Source organism: Carcharodon carcharias, chromosome 5, assembly GCF_017639515.1.
Source record: "Carcharodon carcharias isolate sCarCar2 chromosome 5, sCarCar2.pri, whole genome shotgun sequence".
NCBI classification, from domain to species: Eukaryota; Metazoa; Chordata; class Chondrichthyes; order Lamniformes; family Lamnidae; genus Carcharodon; species Carcharodon carcharias.
In genome coordinates, this window is record NC_054471.1 from 44,503,398 (window position 1) to 44,521,205 (window position 17,808).

At 41.0% G+C, this 17,808-nt stretch overlaps 1 long non-coding RNA gene across 1 annotated transcript; it reads left to right on the forward strand.

Moving 5' to 3' along the window:
• Positions 1–3,231: 3,231 nt before the first annotated feature.
• LOC121278300 lies at positions 3,232–10,073 on the forward strand. The gene is made up of 2 exons (XR_005943095.1): positions 3,232–3,339; positions 8,728–10,073. It is a non-coding gene; the product is annotated as an uncharacterized LOC121278300 (long non-coding RNA).
• The last annotated feature ends 7,735 nt before the right edge of the window (positions 10,074–17,808 follow it).

The window sequence follows — 17,808 nt, forward strand, 5'->3', positions numbered from 1 at the left end:
TAAGCAAACATGTAAATGGATGTTATAAGGGAAAAGAGCTAGAGGCCAACCAAGAGGATTTCTGTGTAGCACAATGATGCACCTGAACTGTGCCTGCAACTTTGCCTGCTACAAGCAAAAGCCCAAGCCAGGATTGCATGGTGTCAATTCATTACTATTCTGTGCACCTCAGTGGAGCAGGAAAAATGATGATGATGACAACAATAGCAATGACTGCAATGTTACAATTCCTGAAAAAAGAGACATGTTGAAGCTTTTTGTCTTTCAAGAATACCAGTAAAAGGGGAAAATAACAATTTATACTGTATAAGTTTATACTGCACTGTATGGATTTATATTGCACTCTCTTCTCATACAGTATAAATTGTTACTTTCCCCTTATATTGGTATTCTTAAGAAATGTCCTGAGTGTAAGACAAAAAACTTAGATGTCTCTTTTTTCATCAATGCTCAAGTTCTGTATTACCAAACGACTTTTTGTTACAATTCCATTGGAATTTTAGCACTAACCTTGGGTATCAGGTGACTTTTCAGCAACTGTGGTTTTCAATAAATCTACTTTATCTGTCAAATTCTGTAAGGCAGTTGACTCCATCCTCCTCAGAGAGCGAGTCGATACTGGAAACAGAATGAATGAACTTTGAAGGATTTCTGAGAATCATAAATTCAGAGCTAATCTCAAACTTGGACACAGGTGGAACAGAGTAGAGCCAACTGTGTTCGCCTGGTTTACATAGTATCTTTCATGGCCTCAGGGCGTCAATAAAGTATTTTTTGAAGTGTCATCACTGTTGTAATACAGGAAATGTGACAGACAATTTATGTACAACAAGCTCCCACAAACAGCAAAAAGTTAATGACCAGATTACCTTTTTTTGTGATGTTGATTGAAGAATAAATATTGGCCAGGACACGGGGATAAATTCCCAGCTATGAAAGCAAAATATTGCAAGTGTTGGAAATCTGAAACAAAAACAGAAAATGCTTGAAATATTCGGTAGGTCTGGCAGAATCTGTGGAGAAAGAAACAGTTAACATTTCAAGCCTGTGGCCTTTCATAAGAACTCATGAATTTCCAGCATTTTCCAGCACGACAGTTGATGATAGCTTCATGGTCATCATTACTGGGACTAGCTTTCAATTCCAAATTTTATTAATTGAATTTAAATTTCACCGGCTGCCATGGTGGGATTTGAATCCATGTTCCCAGAGCATTAGGCTGGCTCTCTGGATTACTAACAAGCAAGGTGGAAAAAGGGGAACTATATTTGGATTTCCAGAAGGTATTTGATAAGATGTCACATCAAACGTACTACACAAGATAATATTATATGGTATGATAGATACATAGATAGATGAGGTAAGATGGATAAAGAATTGGTTAGCTAACTAAAAGCAGAGCGTAGGGATAAATTGGTCTTTTTCGGGTTGGCAAGCTGTAATAAGTGGAATGCTACAGGGATCAATGCTGGAGCCTCAACTATTTAGAATCTACATCAATGATTTGGATTAAGGGACTGAATGTATGGATGCTAAATTTGCTGATGACATCAAGATAGGTAGAAAAGTAAGTTGTCAAGAGGAGGTAGAGAGTCTACAAATGGATATAGACAATTTAAGTGAGTGGGCAAAACATTTGGCAGCTGATGTGGGAAAATGTGAACTTGTCCACTTTGGCAGGAAGAATAGAAAAGCAGTATACTATTTAAATGGAGAGAGATTGTAGAACTTAGTGGTATAGAGGGATCTGGGTGTCCTGGAGCATGAACCACAAAAGGTTAGTGTGAAGGTACACAAGTGATTAGGAAGGCAAATGGAATGCTGGTGTTTATTGCAAGGGGAATGGATTGTAAAAGTAGGAAAGTTTTACAGCAGTTGGTGAGACCACATCTGGAGTACGTGGTATAGTTTTGGTATCCTTATTTGAAAAAAGATGTAATTGCAGTTCAAGAAGGCAGCTCACCACCACCTTCTCAATGGCAATGAAGGATGGGCAATAAATCCTGGCCTAGCAAACGATGCCCACATTACATGAATGAATAAGAAAAAAGCAGTTCAAAGAAGATTCACTAAACAATTCCTTTGATGAGGAGCTTATCTTATGAAGAAAGGTTGGCAAGGTTGGGCCTATACCTATTGGAGTTTAGAAGAATGAGGAGCGATCTTATTGAAACATGTAAGATCTTGAGGGGATTTGATTGGGTAGACACTGGGAGGATCTTTTCACTTGTGGGGTAGACTAGAACCAGGAGACACATGAGAGGTCTACCATCTAAGACAGAGATGAGGATAATTTTTTTTCTCTCAAAGGATTTTTAGCATGTGGAATTCTCTTCCCCAGAAAGCAGTAGACAGTGAATCATTGAATTTATTCAAGGCAAGATTTAGACAAATTTTTGATAGACAAGGGAGTCAAGGGTTGGGGGGGACAGATGGCAAAGTGGAGTTGAAGTCACAACCAGATCAGCCATGATCTTACTGAATGGTGGAGCAGACACAAAGGGCCAGATGGCCTACTCCTAAATCCTACATTCCTATGGATGAGGGAGGGCACTGATGGGAGAAGGGATTAAGCTCATGATGCTTAAGGGAACGGTTTATAGTGATGATGCTGAAGGGGATCTGTTGAAGACAAGGAGGGAAGGATGCTACTAATGATGTCATGAGTGTTTATAATGATGATGCCGAAGAGGATGAGGGGACGCTGATGATGAGGGGAGGGTTTAAGATGGGGATGCTGAGGACATGCATGCTGCTGATGAGGAGAGGGCTTAAGATGGGGATGCTGAGGGCATGCATGCTGCTGATGAGGAGAGGGTTTAAGATGGGGATGCTGAGGGCATGCATGCTGCTGATGAGAGGGTTTAAGATGGGGATGCTGAGGACATGCATGCTGCTGATGAGGAGAGGGCTTAAGATGGGGATGCTGAGGGCATGCATGCTGCTGATGAGGAGAGGGTTTAAGATGGGGATGCTGAGGGCATGCATGCTGCTGATGAGGAGAGGGTTTAAGATGGGGATGCTGAGGGCATGCATGCTGCTGATGAGAGGGTTTAAGATGGGGATGCTGAGAGGGCATGCATGCTGCTGATGAGGAGAGGGTTTAAGATGAGGATGCTGAGGGCATGCATGCTGCTGATGAGGGGAGGGTTTAAGAAGATGATGATGATGCTAAGGGGATGCTGATGATGCTGAAGGAGTGGCTCCCTACCTCCTCGCTCCGCCCGCCGCTGCGCAGCCGGTACTCAGACGCGGACCGAGGGGCGAGCGGGACGTACAAGTGGAGCAATGGCGGGCAAGACGGAGAATCACAAAACTTCCGATTTTTATCGGAATGAGGTAAGAACAAACAGAACCTTTCTCATTAAATGTTTTTTTTTAAAGGGGGAAATAATCAAATCCAATAAAACGGGAGGAGAGGGGGGGGCGATTTTCGGACACGATTTTTCCCCATCCCCCCCCCCCCACACACACACACACACACACACACTCTCATCGTTTTGCCTTTTTAATCTCCACCGCTTTATCCTTTATTTAATCGGTTTTTTTTTAAATTGCTTCCCCTCCCCCCATCCCCCGGGATTCCTGGCAGCGGGAATGCAGTCAGCCGAGTGGGAATAAAGCGGGGAAGAAGATGCTTTTTTCTTGCCAGCTCCATCCAGGGGACGGGATTGGGAGAGGGAGGTTGAAATTCGCTGCGGATATAAAATCCCTCATATAAACCAACGAAAGACCCCAAACCTCCACCAAAAATAATAATTTTAAATATATATGTATGGAACCAAAGATAAACATTACTTACTTTTTTTTAATGAAATGAAGAGGAAACGATGCTGACGGCGGTTCGGTGTGGGGGGTGGAGTTGGGGGGGTGGGGGGAGGTGTTGACGGTTGGTGAGGAGTTCGGCACGTGCCCGAGGTGGGGGGATTCTTGTGAATGAAAATGTTCGAGTTTGAACCGTTTTTTTTTAATGGAAATGGACCCGGATTTTAAAGGGTATTATTTTTTTTTTTGGCTTCCTCTCTCTCTTCCCAACCGTCCCGAGGACACGGATGGTGCCGGAGGCTCGAGCCCGCCAGCGCCACGCGTTCGGCGCTGCGGTTAATGGCCGCAGGTCACTCGCAGAGAGAGAAAGCTGCTGTTGTTCTGATGCATTTTTTGACGCATGTGGGGATGGCAAGCCTCCTAGTGGCTTGCATTGCAATCTTCCGCTCCCTTTAATTTTTTTTTATTATATATCTATATATAGCACTTTTTTCCTTTATTTTGGGAGGCTGGAATGCTATAAACCAACAATCACAGTTGGCCACTACCTTGCCCTGTGTGGTAGGGCTTGCCGATTTTTGAACCCGTTTTAAAATATATATTAAATCTGCTTTTAAAAATGGAAGCTCGCAACCCCCCCTCAGCCAGTGCAAATTTCCGTCTGCTAATGAGGTGATGGTGCCAACCTCCATACCTTAAAAAAACTGCAACTGGTTTATATATATATTTTTTAAAACCTACACGAGGTTTGCAGTCAGTGAAGACTGGCGAGTATAATGTTTATTGAAATTCTCTCTCTACAGGAATATGTTGTAAGAATTTGAGGGCATCATGCAATTGAAATAAAATCGTGAGTGTAAAGCAGTGGTAAGATGTGGGTTCATATGCTCTTTTCCCACACAAGTGAGTTTCTTACCCAGGGGTGGAGACAAACCACTTGAGAGATGCTCTCCAGTAAATCTGAGCAGGTTACAGAATGATGGTGGTGAAGGTCTAGTGGCCTGGCTCTTGTTCAGTTTGACTGGGGTGCAGATGTTTTAAAATGGGGCAGAAAAATTGATAGGGGCAAGTAAAAGTAATATGAATGTGGGCATAGTGCCACAGTAAGTTGGTGTTCCAACATGCTCTGACACTCAATGCACATACACTTTGTGCGGATCTACAGATTTCTTTTCTCCACCTTCAGCTTTTGTACAAGCCATGCAATCTACCAAAATTCCTTTTGCTTCCCACTCTTTTCCAGCCCTGCCTGTATCCTTGTGCCTTGCAATCGCAACAGCAAATTTGGGAAATACTTGACAGATCAGACAGCATCTACAGAGAGAGAGAAACAGAATTAATGAGCTGAATTTTATGGGTCGTTTGCAGGTGGGAAAAGTGGTGGGTGGATCCATAAATTAGGGCGCTGTGCCTGTACATCACCAGTCTGCCCACCCCTAACATGATCTTATGGCTGGTGGGGGAGTCATTGGGTAGGTTGTGTGCCCATGGTCCAATTGAAGCCCTTAAGTGGGCAATTAATGCCCAGTTAAGGGCTTCATCCTGCCTATGCTCCAGTTATAAGAGATGATGGGAGAGGCCAGTGCCCAAAGTGTAGCCTGGTAGGTTTAACCCTGTGGGTTCCGGACCCTCTTATCAATCAGAGGAAGCCCCCTCCCGCCCAACCCCACAGTTTTGCCTCCCCTCCTTGCCCTGTCCCCATCTTCCCTTGTTGGGACCTGTCAGCCCCAGTGAGATCTCAGATTTGCCTGAATGTCCAGGTCCATCACTGAATGCCATTTCCTTGATCTATCTGCAGCAGTGACCACTGTTCCTGCTTGGTGCTGTTGGTGTGCAGAGTTGCTGACCTCCAATTGGCAGGCAGCCCTATGAGATGGGACATCCTCCTGGAGATGGATGGAAGTCCCGCCTCATTCTAATTAAAGGACTGTCGCCCGAAAAATTAAAGTGGGACAAGCTAGATAAATGGAACCAGGCTCGGCCCCCCCCCCCCCACCGAAATTTATGCTGGAATGCGGGGGGCCCACCCTCAGTGTTAAATCCAGCCCAATGTTTCAGCTCGATTGACCTTTCTTCAGAACTAAGAGTTAGAGATATAATAGGTTTTAAGCATATGGCTTAAAAGTACTTGGGAAAAGTTGGAGATGTAATAGATTTTAAGCAAGTACTTTTAAGCAGTATGCTTAAAATCTATCACATCTCTAACTCTTTTCATATCTGAAGAAAGGTCATCAATCTGAATCATTAATTCTGTTTCTTTCTCCATGGATGCTGCCTGCCCTGTTGAGTATTTTGCATTTGGTATTTTTATTTCAGATTTTCAGCATCCTCAGTACTTTGCATTTATCCTTGTGCCTTACATTCCATTTCCCAGATTGGCGTCGTCAGTCTTCAGTACTGCTCCTTACAAATAAAGGAAAATGGGATAGAATCGTGTCTCTGTTGTACAAGTAGAAATGCTTCGTCAACTATTATGTGATTCATAGCTTTGAAGACCCTTTCATTTGTACTCTGGAGACCAAAACAGTCCCAATTCCGAATAAAGTTGTAAGCAGGGCTGATTTCTGATAATAGCAGCTGGATAAGGCAGGTGCAGAAGTGTAGGGAAATGGAATGGACCGTGTATGCTGGGAATTGGAGAATTGTTTCATTGACAGAGGCAGGGGGAGGGAAAGACAGTGTACAGCAGGGAGGGGAAAGGGTGGAAGCCAAGTACAGTGAGATGGATTTGTGGAATGGGGTGTAGAGTAGGCTTTAGAGGCAGAAGATGAAGATTCAACATACTTCAACAGTGAGAAGCAGACTAACTGGTTTGGCAAGTGACAGAGGACAGGCATGCAATTGGCCATAGGAGAAGTGCCAATAATGTTGCGTGAATAAGTGGAAATGCAAAGGGAGAAGAGAGAGTTGGGATAAAGAAACAGGGATTCTGGTGGAAAGTGAATGATGGATTTAGATTGTGCAAGGTTGATTAATTTAATTTGGAGTCAGATATATACCCACATGGATTGGGAAACGACAAATTGAAAATCTGGATGTGCAAGGGACATGGAAAGTGGTGTTGTTGCTGAAGTACAGAGAGGGGTTGATGGAAATATTGGAGGAAGTGGGCATGCACAGTTAAGTGAACAGTGGAGAGAAGTGAGTAGGTGTGGTGAAAAGGCCAATTGCTGAAAGGAAACCTAACCAGTGGCCTACTCCTGTTGCTGTTTTTGTTCTTCTGTACATAATGCTATGGTAACTGATAGCTTTTTATACCAGCAAAGAGGTGGTTTTTGAAGGAAAGAAGAGGTTAATGATAAAGAAGATGTGGTAACAAGGGGCAGAAACTAGGGAGAGCGCAGTAGATAAATAGAATAGGAATTAGAGCTGGTGGGGGAGGAAAGTGGAGTGGTGCCCTAGCATGACAGAGAGGATCAACAGGATCCTGAGGGTGCACAGTAGAAATAAGAATGGGGGCATATGCCATGGAAGAGTGCAATCAGCGAGGTGGGGAAATGGAACAATGTGAGCCTCCCATGTTGGCGGATGGGACAAAGAAGTGTTATTGTGAAGAGAGAAGGCAGAATTACAGTGGAGGAATGGAGCCTATGACCAGGGACAGGAATACTGAGTGCCCTACAACAAAGGGTGCTGCTCTGGCTTCTGGCAGAACAAGGGTACATGAACGCTGGCATGGAGAGGATGGGAATGGTCATTTGGCACCTGAGGTGTGGGAATAAGTAGAGCTGCTGAAAATATTTGGGAACAGAATGTATGCTGAAGGGATATGGGGATGATTGGAGTTGTCAGGCTAGGATGAACGGCAAGCAACATCATGTGACAGATTTCGAGCTTGTGGAAAGTTTGGTGGGATAATAGTGGACAAGTGCAACAATTCTGGGCATACACTGGTGTATTGAAGAGAAATGGATAGAAGTCGGTATGAAGGGTGATGGATGGGAGCAGTTGTATTGGGGATGAAGGCAGGCACCTGGGATGAGACTGGGAAGCTAATGTTGATTAATAGAACTGTGACTCAGGACTGTGGATGTTGTAATTCATGAGATGGGGGATGGAAAATACCCAGTGGAAAGGGAAGGTTGATATACTGGGATGAAGAAGCACTTGACATGTTTATAGAAGAATGCATGTCAATAAGCTAAATTATTCACATTTTTAAAAAGGTGGTGATTTTGTGGTTACAAAGGCTGGAGTGTCTGCTGGAAAAGAATATGCAGTATTTCAATTCAGTGAAGGTATTTAGTGTTTCCTACCACAGTAGTTTAACATTTTTATTGCCTGCTCCAGCTATCTTTGTGGTTTCTAAAAACGTGACTCTTACTAATTATTATGGGCAGTTTTGCACTCTAGGATTGGGTTAAGGCTACCTAAACTCACCACATTAGTCTGGGCTGGGATTAGTTTCTAAAATATAGAATTGATTGAACATTGTCGTAAATTGCACCACCCGGTTCCCAGGCAGTTAAATTTTATGCTAAAGCTGCACGGTATTCTTGATATAGGTCTGTTGTGTGCCATTGATTTGTGTGTGTGTGTCATTTTCTGTATCGGATGTGCTGTTAGAATGTATTTTGCAAATGCATTGAGCAATTTTGATGCATCATATAATTGAATTCATGAAAGCTTTGATTAAAAGTTAGTATCTTTACTCCATTGCTGTGTGTCTAAAATACAGCTCAGGGAAGATGTTATAATGCATTGCATTGGAGTAAATGACAGTTGCAATTTTGAATATTGGCTGTTTTCATGTTTTGTTTAGTTTGCAAAGATGGGTGGGTATTGTTGGTACAGGCATAATTCCTGTGAAAAGATTGGTTTGTCAGGATTTACTGATGTTGCATTAGATTTAATGATTGATTGGTCTGACTGGCACTATTATCAGAGATGAATACGTTTCTAATAACCCAATGTGAGTAAATGCTGTGTGACAAGTGTTTTTTTTCTGTGTGTGTATATTAGGTGGAATAACAGCAGGGTACAGCCGGAGGCAGCTGTAACAACAACAGATGACTCTCAAATTTGACCCTGATGGTTTGTTTAGAGCACTTGAAAGGTCTGGAGAAATTTTGCTGGAGTACCAACTGGTAAGCCAGAGCTTTTCCATGGCCTCTGTGTGCTCTAACAACGCAGGTTCAATAAGTAATGCTTAACTGTGATTGAATTTCCGCGCACAAGACAGACATCAAGGTGACGGCGCTGTTTGGGAGAGAGCTCCACAAGTAAGAGCAGGAACATGTGAAGCTTTGCTGCTGGTATTCCATGTCAACTGTTTGGAATGATACAGGATGTTGAAGTGCAACTGCATCAGCTCTTGTGTTCCTGGCATAAACATGGAGGCCTAGCTAAAGCAGAAACAAGTCCTGCGGTACTCCTGCAGTCATGATCTTGAAGAGGACTGTCAGAATGACAATGTGTCTCAGATGTTACAGAGGATGGAGTATGCAAATTTAATCTGAACCAATGGTCTAAATTGCTTTGGACTATAGTGAGTCCACAAGTAAAAGGTGGGTTCTCTGTAGCCTGCCAAAGTTATAACATACCATCTCTATGCAGATGCAGGCTATGAAACACTCAAGTTTCCAGGTGTGATGAGTGATGGTGAGGTTTTTTGAGAATTCCTACTTTTCTGCCAGCGTTTGATGATGGATATCAGTCAGTTGCCAATGCAACTCTGCTTAAAAGTTGTTACTAGTCAAGTCATTGCCTCGGAAGAATGCATCGCTACATCTGCATTATAGTGTCCCTGCAACCCTAGATAACCAGTGCGACGTTCTTTGCCATTTCCAACTTGCTATCGTTTAGGTATCCACAGAATAAATAAGAAGGTGGTAGCAGCACCGGGAATATCATCATGGATTCATGTTCTAATCCTTACCCTTGCCAGCTGTGAAACTAGTCAGGAGGTGCTTGAGAGAGAAGATCAACTGATTACTTAGTAACACCTCAGCGTATGGATGTCAGTGACTCACCTGGATTATCTTGTGTGCATTACCCTAGTGCACGTTTACTAAGCATGGCAGTATTTACCACTGCTGGTAATACAACATTGGACAATTTTTACCCCAGTAACTCTAAGTGCCAGCAGAAGCATGGAAATCCAAGCTTCTTTTAACTTTTCAACAAATCAATCCATCAGTGGATGAATTTCCATATCCACTTTTTAAGCTTTTGATTCATTTACTACCACACTGAAATAAAGCTTGTGATAAATATCAAAACTACTCGTATGTCAAAGTAGATTTATATTAATGTGAAACACAAACTACTAAAATAAACACCACTTTAAAAAGAATTAAACAATTTAATTTCTGTCTCTTTCTGATTCACTTCTTGTGATTTTTTTTTATCTTCGATTCATTTCTAATACTTATACTTTCTGCTGTAAGGTTCCACCATCCATTTGGACGTGAGACCTAAGATTGAATAACATGGCAACTAACAACTGATTGCAGAGGGTACTTTTCTAGCTACTAACTACTGGAAGTCTAAAAATTGATGTGGTCATATAAATGTGACTTGCTTAATTTGAACAAAAACAGATTTTTAAAAGTTTCTGATCACAAAATAACAGGCAATGATGAGGAATCATTTAACAAAAATCAACAAATTATATTCCTTAAGGGATATAAAATGTAGCAATCATGAAATGAACCTGGGAGTTCACCATAAGCATCCGTCTAGAGCAGAGCAAAGACACAAAACCTGAAACAAAGTTAAAACACTTCAAACAGCTCAAGGGGAAGAGAAAGGGGATGGATCCAAAGGAGGTCATCCATGTCCTCCATCAGGAGGAATATTTATAGTCTGGATAGGAAGCCATAAAGGTGAAAAAAAATCAAACCAACCATCAAAGGAATGGTGGGAATTAACTAAAAGATAAAACCCAGAGCCCCCTCCTCTAGATAATCCAAAAGTGACTAATTGTCAATGACTCTGGAACACTGCAATCCCACTAACCCTACTTCATCCATTGACCTTGTGTTGGTGAATGAGAAGTTTAGTAAACCAAAGGGAGTATATTACCTTCCCCTAATATTCTCCCACCTGATAAAGACCTGGCTACAATATGCTCAAAACATGAAGGTCACCAAATGACACATGGGGAACTATGTGGTGTCCCATACCATAAAAGGGAATTGGGTCCAATTAAAATAGTCTTGTTTTGAATTTTCATAATATTGTTGGACCTGTGGGCAAACCCACAAACCTGTAGGAGATGATGCCTACATAATTATAACCCTTGCAAAGCTAAATTAACTTTTTGTGCAACAAAAACAAAAAGTTGCAATACATTCCTCCCATTCATGCTTTAGAAACCTGATTTGATCCTCAAAATAAATTACTTATGGTGCTCATAGATGAAATCCAACACATTGATAACTCAATTTTGAAATAATTAGAAGTGGAATCTCTCAAATATAAACCAAAATAGTGTTTTGTACTCTTGGGCTGGTGGGAGAAATATCTACATGCACTCTATGATCATCAGTGTTTTAATTCTTGTATTTATATCAGAAGGAAATGGAAGAAAATACATTTTTTTCCAGTCAAAACAAAATGTTTGTAGTTAGAAAACTTTTTGGGTTTATTTGGATTGAATCAACACATTTTGAAAGAAACAACGAAGTTTCAGCATACCAATTTTAGAAGGAAGAAGTATAATACTTTAATGCTTATAACTTTTTTCATAAAGTTTAATGTGCAACATTAGCTGCACCTTTGGTGCTTCCTTCCTTGTAGAATTTCATTCTACCACCTGTACCTGACGCAACCAACCGAAGCTCTGCTCTACGCTGATGATGACTGTGGCTACAAGAGAAGATGAATGGCTCCCTGTACCACAGGGAAAAGCAACTGCATGTGTCACACTAGAATTGCAGTGCACCAAACGATGTTGAGTTTTAGTGGGTTTGACACTAATTTTTGGGAAGGTAATTATTGCATTTAATCAGAAAGCAAACACATTTAAAAAAGAGCTTAATACCTCTGACTCGTACTTTTTCACAAATATCGCTTATGTTTTGTGCTAAGTATGAATCTGATATGAATTGTACAACTGTAGGACTTTGATCTTTCACTTGACTGATGCATTATACTTTTAAACAAAATGTAATTTTTAAAATTGCCAAGTATGATTACGTTATTTTGTATACTTGATTTATAGGAGCAGAATTTTACTATGAATACAAATCACATGTATTGTACATAACACATTGAAGGTAGCTAGCTTATGTGTCAATGTATGTATTTTGGAATCAGGGTGGGAGTACAAAAGAACATCAAAACACTTCAAAAAATGAAGGCTCAGGAGTGTGACTAGCTACTAAGCAGCAGTTTTTGTTTTAATGTTTAAAATTCTGGAATGGTAACTAGTTACCAGGATAAAAGAAAAAAAGAGTTGTATGCCGAAGCAATTAAAATTGTTTGTTTTAAAAAGTAAATGTATTGCATTGTGTTGCATAATAAAATAGTAATTTTGCTGTCAGTTTCCTTATGTAATTTGTAGATGTACAACAGTGTGAATCACATTCCCTGGAGCCAAGCTCCAAGGCAATTACCTCTTAAGATCTACATTATCTTACAATCCCACAAGAGTGACTGCAAAGAAGAAGGATTGTGACATCTGTGTACACTATGGAGGAATGTGGCCTGATGCTGATTAGTATAGTCAACAGACTTTGATTAGCCTATTCTCATATCCCAATGCAAGACTACAATTTTGCATCTGATGTAACGTAAGCTTTATAGTTCTCATACTCTTGTTTCCTGCTGGCTCTGCTTTGTGCTATGATAGGGGTGAGAAGCATCTGACTCCTATGATTTATGTACATCCTGTATTTCATGTAGACCTTCAGATCTGCCTTTTGTGAGATCTCAGTCACTGAATCTTGGGATTTGCCTTCATCAAATCACAGCAATAACTGTTCAATCTTTGAACCAGCCACTTGGGGAAAAGTCCTGCAAAATATGGAGACGATAAACCAAGATTACTTCATTTTTGGTTTTGTCTATCACCACATCTCTTTGCGGGGTAGGAACCTGCCACTTCATTCTATATCTTGCAAATGTTGTGTTATGCCAGTTATGTTACTTTACTGCAGTTTTGATGGTGCAGTGGCTTCTTGGTTGTAGACCGAACACAAAGGTACAAAATAAAAGTGACAAGTACATAATGGATTGTGTAAAGACACCTGGAAAAGGACGTCTCATACCGGTATAAATACTGCTGGTGCAATGTCTTGCCCGTACTTGTTTTTTTAAAAAAAAGGTAAGTTCTTAAAAGTTAAAAGCAAAATTTAGTTTCCCACTGTGCAGCTATTTGTATTTTAATAATTGAAAAGAGCTGACTCCCTCCCCCTCATTTCAGCTATTAGAAATTACTGAATAAGTGGGGAGATCAGTGAGCAAGTCTTACATGTGTTTGTCACCAAATGTGAAGCTCTGCCTTCCCTGACTTCAGTGTCAACAAGCTATTATATATTGCTTCCTTCTTGTACTAGAGGACATGACCAAACTATCCTCCAATGCAGTATGTGTGTCGAACATGCTTCTACCTCTCTATCCATTTCTCACTTCTATCCTTTTTATGTTTCTGTCCTCACTTAACTTTCTATCTGCTTTCTTGAAGACTTGCTGGGTTTTGGCTTTCAAAATGATGCCATTTTTTCCCTCTTACAGCATTAAACCCTTGTACCTGGCCAGGGTGAAACCAGACTAGACTACTGGGAATTGGTCGTCCTATTGAAGACTAAATCAGCCATTCTGAAACAGTTTTACCACCTGCCTCAGGTGTTGAGAATGGATGAGATTACTTGCTGATTGGCAGCTATTTTAATTCGTTCTGCCTTCTGAATTTGCTTTGTTTTCTGGGGAATTGAACTCCTTAATTTTCTGAAATCCTTTTTCCTCCTGCTAGACTAGAAAGCTGATAATTGTTAGCATGATCTTTGCAGAAAGGAAACTTTTTTTTTAACTATTGAAATCAGGGTTTCTGGGACATCTGAGACCTAGGGTCCCAGAAACAGGATTTTAATCCAAACATGTGATTATCGGATTGTATGGGGTTTCCTTGAAAACACTCTCACAGGCACCCAGAGCCTTATGTCAGAAGATCAGTGCCAGCTATCTGTTGAAGAGCTGGATTATTACTGCAAAAAAAGCGTCATTCATGTACAACAGAAAATTTCTGCAACCGTGTCAACAACGACAGAAAAATGAAGCTGCTTATGGTAGTCATCTGCCCAGCTGCCTCCCAACAGAAATCCTAAGTCACAGACACCTTGCAGCGTTTAGGGACCCTGGTGCAAAAACCTATAAACTAGGTGCATTTTTATAGATGTGAACATAGAAATGATAATACCTCCTTAGTGTTAGGAGATTTTAAACAAACATATCAATGCAATTTGTTTTATATAGAAGTCATGCAAATAAAATGCATGTATAACTGAAGATTGATGCTTGGCTACAAATTTTCTAGTGGAACATATATTAATCAGGTCTGGTACATTTGGTATATGAATAGGAGAGAGCAATCTGCATGTAGCAACAGTGAATCAGTTTTGCCTGGTTTGAAATATTCAATATCCAGCTTTAACCTATTATTCTTCCCTTCAGCATGTGATATAGGTTTTTGGGGATGTTCCTATTTTTTCCTGGCTATGGTGCAGGCGGAGGGGACCATACTGGTAAGAACTTCTGTGTTCCAGTTGTACTAAGAATTTTGCCTTTTACCTTTACCGCCTGCTGAATTTTGAGTAAGACCTGAATGCAGGTGCTTAGGTGGGTTTCTGGAACTGGCACTAATACAGTGCAATGGATTGACAAGTTGTAAATTGAACTTACACAAATGAGGGAATGTTGAACAGTAACCCAAAAGATAATTTGTTTTCTGGTCTATCTATTGCTTGATCATCTTCCCCTTCACCAGAACTTCATCCCAAAAGGGTTGTTGTAACCTGCTGCAGGTCTTAAAACCTGTTGTATCCAGTGAGTACCTACAACATTCAGCCCACCAGATACACATGTTTTTGTACCTCTAGCCCCTACAGGTATTGCTGTTGCCATTAGCTGTTGGTGTTCAACCTGCTTTTTTCTCTCCACCAATGTGACACAATGGAATGCTATTAAGATGTAGCCAAGCCAAGCTCTATTCTGCAGGTCATGGACTCCGTTCACTTGTGCAAGGTCGCCTCATTATACTGTTCCTTTGTTTTGTTGAAGGGGTAACACTAAATCTTGGCATTGGTAATTAACCAATGTGGGAACAGGCACATAAGATAGCTTCTGTAAAGGATTGGCATGGGAGGGTGTACGTGGCTGTCGTAGGAGAATGGGAAAAGTCAAAAAGATATTTGTAATTGGATTTTAGGTTTCACTTCAAATCTTCATGCAAACCTCTCTAGTGCCTTCACTCTGTGAGATATTATTTACAAATGAACTTCAGAAATTTGGAGGATAGCTATATATATGTAGAATATAAATGTATGTATGAGGGAAATTTATATAAAGAGAACAAATAACTCTTCTAATGCACCAAATCCTAGTGTGCAAAAAAACCTTTTAGGCCTAAATTGGACCAACATTTAGTTGTTATTCACGGCATCCGCCAACCAGATAATTGGTGACTATAAGAAATCTATAGATATTTCAATGAGATTAGAATCAAGATCGCATACCTATTATGAGATGTGAATCTAGTCTAGTATTTCACCATAATTTTGTGAGGGGCTAATTACTTGAGCAGGATGCTTTGGTATGAAAATATTGGGGGCTACTGTTTTCTCTGAATACTGGGCAATGAGGGGCTCATTTTACTTTTGCACTCTTGAAATTATGAGCATCATACTTTGACCTTGTACTTTGAAGTCTAATTAATGACTAGTACCATGTTTTTGTGATTGAGATGCTGGAACATCATCTTGTCTTATTTCCATGAAGGTTGACACAATTATCATGGCAGTAGGAATATTAATCTAGTTATCTCTTTTTTATTCATTCTTGGGATGTGGGTTTCGCTGGCTGGGCCAGCATTTATTGCCCATCCCTAGTTGGCCTTGAGAAGCTAGTGGTGAGCTGCATTCTTGATCTGCTGCAGTCCATGTGGTGTAAGTACATCCACAGTGTTGTTAGGAAGGGAATTCCAGGATTTTGACCCAGCAACAGTGAAGGAACGACGATATATTTCCAAGTCAGGATGATGAATGGCGTGGTGGGGAACTTCCAGGTGGTGGTGTTCCCATCTGCCTGCTGCCCTTGTCCTTCTAGATGGCAGTGCTCGTGGGTTTGGAAGTTGCTGTCGTAAGGAGCCTTGGTGAATTCCTGCAGTGCATCCTGTAGATGGTACACACTGCTGCTACTGTGCATCGGTAGTGGAGGGTGTAAATGTTTGTGGATGTGGTGCCAATCAAGTGGGCTGTTTTATCTTGGATTGTGGCAAGTTTCTTGAGTGTTGTTGGAGCTGCACTCATCCAGGCAAGTGAAGAGTATTTCATCACACGCCTGACAGGTGCCTTGTAGATGGTGGACAGGCTTTGGGGAGTCAAGAAGTGAGTTACTCGCTGTGGGATGCCTAGCCTCTGACCTGCTCTAGGAGCCACAGTATTTATATGGCTAGTCCAGTTCAGTTTTTGGTTAATGAACAGTTGGGATTTGACTTATCATTTCACATGAATGGTCAATTAGGATTTGACTTATCACTTCATGTGAATGGGCATTTTTGCTGGTTTCCATTTAATTGGAACAACACTGGTTGATAAGCCAAATAATGTTGTCGCTAATTTTTCAAGTAATGAGAGTGTGAATTTTCGCACCATGTGTACCTGGAAGTACCCAGCACATGGTTAGTTTACAGATATTGCCTTTCCAAAGGAAAGGACTTGCATTCTATAGTGCCTTTAACAACCACAGAGCTCCCCTGTTCTTTTTTGAATAGTGCCATAGGATCTTTTACACAACCTGAAAGCATATGAAGGCTAAATTTAGCATCTCAGTTGAAAGACAGAACTACTGACCAGTGCAGCACTAGGTCACTACTGCACTGAACTACTATTCTAGTGTATGTTCTCACATCTCTTAAGTGGGGCTTGAACTGTTGTAAAGTTTAATTTCATTATGCTGCAACAAACCAATATGCCAGTACTATACTGAAGTGTATGTTTGGATTATGTGCACAAAGACTTTGAAAGTGGGACTTTAACCATAACTTACTGACTCAGGCAAGAGTGCAGCCACACAAAAAGGCTAATGGCATGCTGGCCTTTATCTCTATCTGATTTCAAGTCAAAAATGAAGAAGTGATGCTTCGATTCACATTGTTTGTCAAACCCCCTCTGGAGTACTGGGTTCAGTCTTGAGCGACAAACCTCAAAGATATAATGGCTTTGGAAAGAATATCATGTAGTTCACCAGAATGATGAGTGTAAGGCCTTTAGTTTAAAAGGCCTAGGGCTGTTCTAATTGAGGAGTTTAAAATGATAGCTACTTAAAAGGTAAATGGGGATAAATTATTTCTCTTGTTGGGGAAATTCAGAACAAGAAAGCATAGGCCTGGGTTTTCATCATCAAGCTGCGTAGGTAGAGTTGGGAAAATTGGGCCAACTGACCCAGGAAAAAGTGCGGAGGCAGTTACAAGAGCTGCTGGGTGTGGAGGCAGGTTATTTAAAGGGCCCGCCTCAGTGCTGTGGGTCTTTGTCCCAGCTAAAATAAAAACAAAAGCTCCTCCACCTCTCACCCCTCACATACCCTTCACTCTCCAAATGCTCCTCATTATGTATTCTTGGCTGAAAGCCCAGACAGCTATGAGAATAGTAGAACACCTACTCCCCAGTATTTGATTGACAACTCGGGGTCTTTGATCTCTGCAGTCAATTTCACAGTATTTGTTTACACAGGTTAAGTTTCAAGGGTTTGTGGTTTTTGAAACTTCAAAGGGCCTGGATGATTGACAATTTTATTAGTTTGTACTTCAGACTTTTTCAAACATAAGAGAAAGTCCTCAATGAATGACTTTTCAAGGTTTTTTTACACATACAACTTTCACTA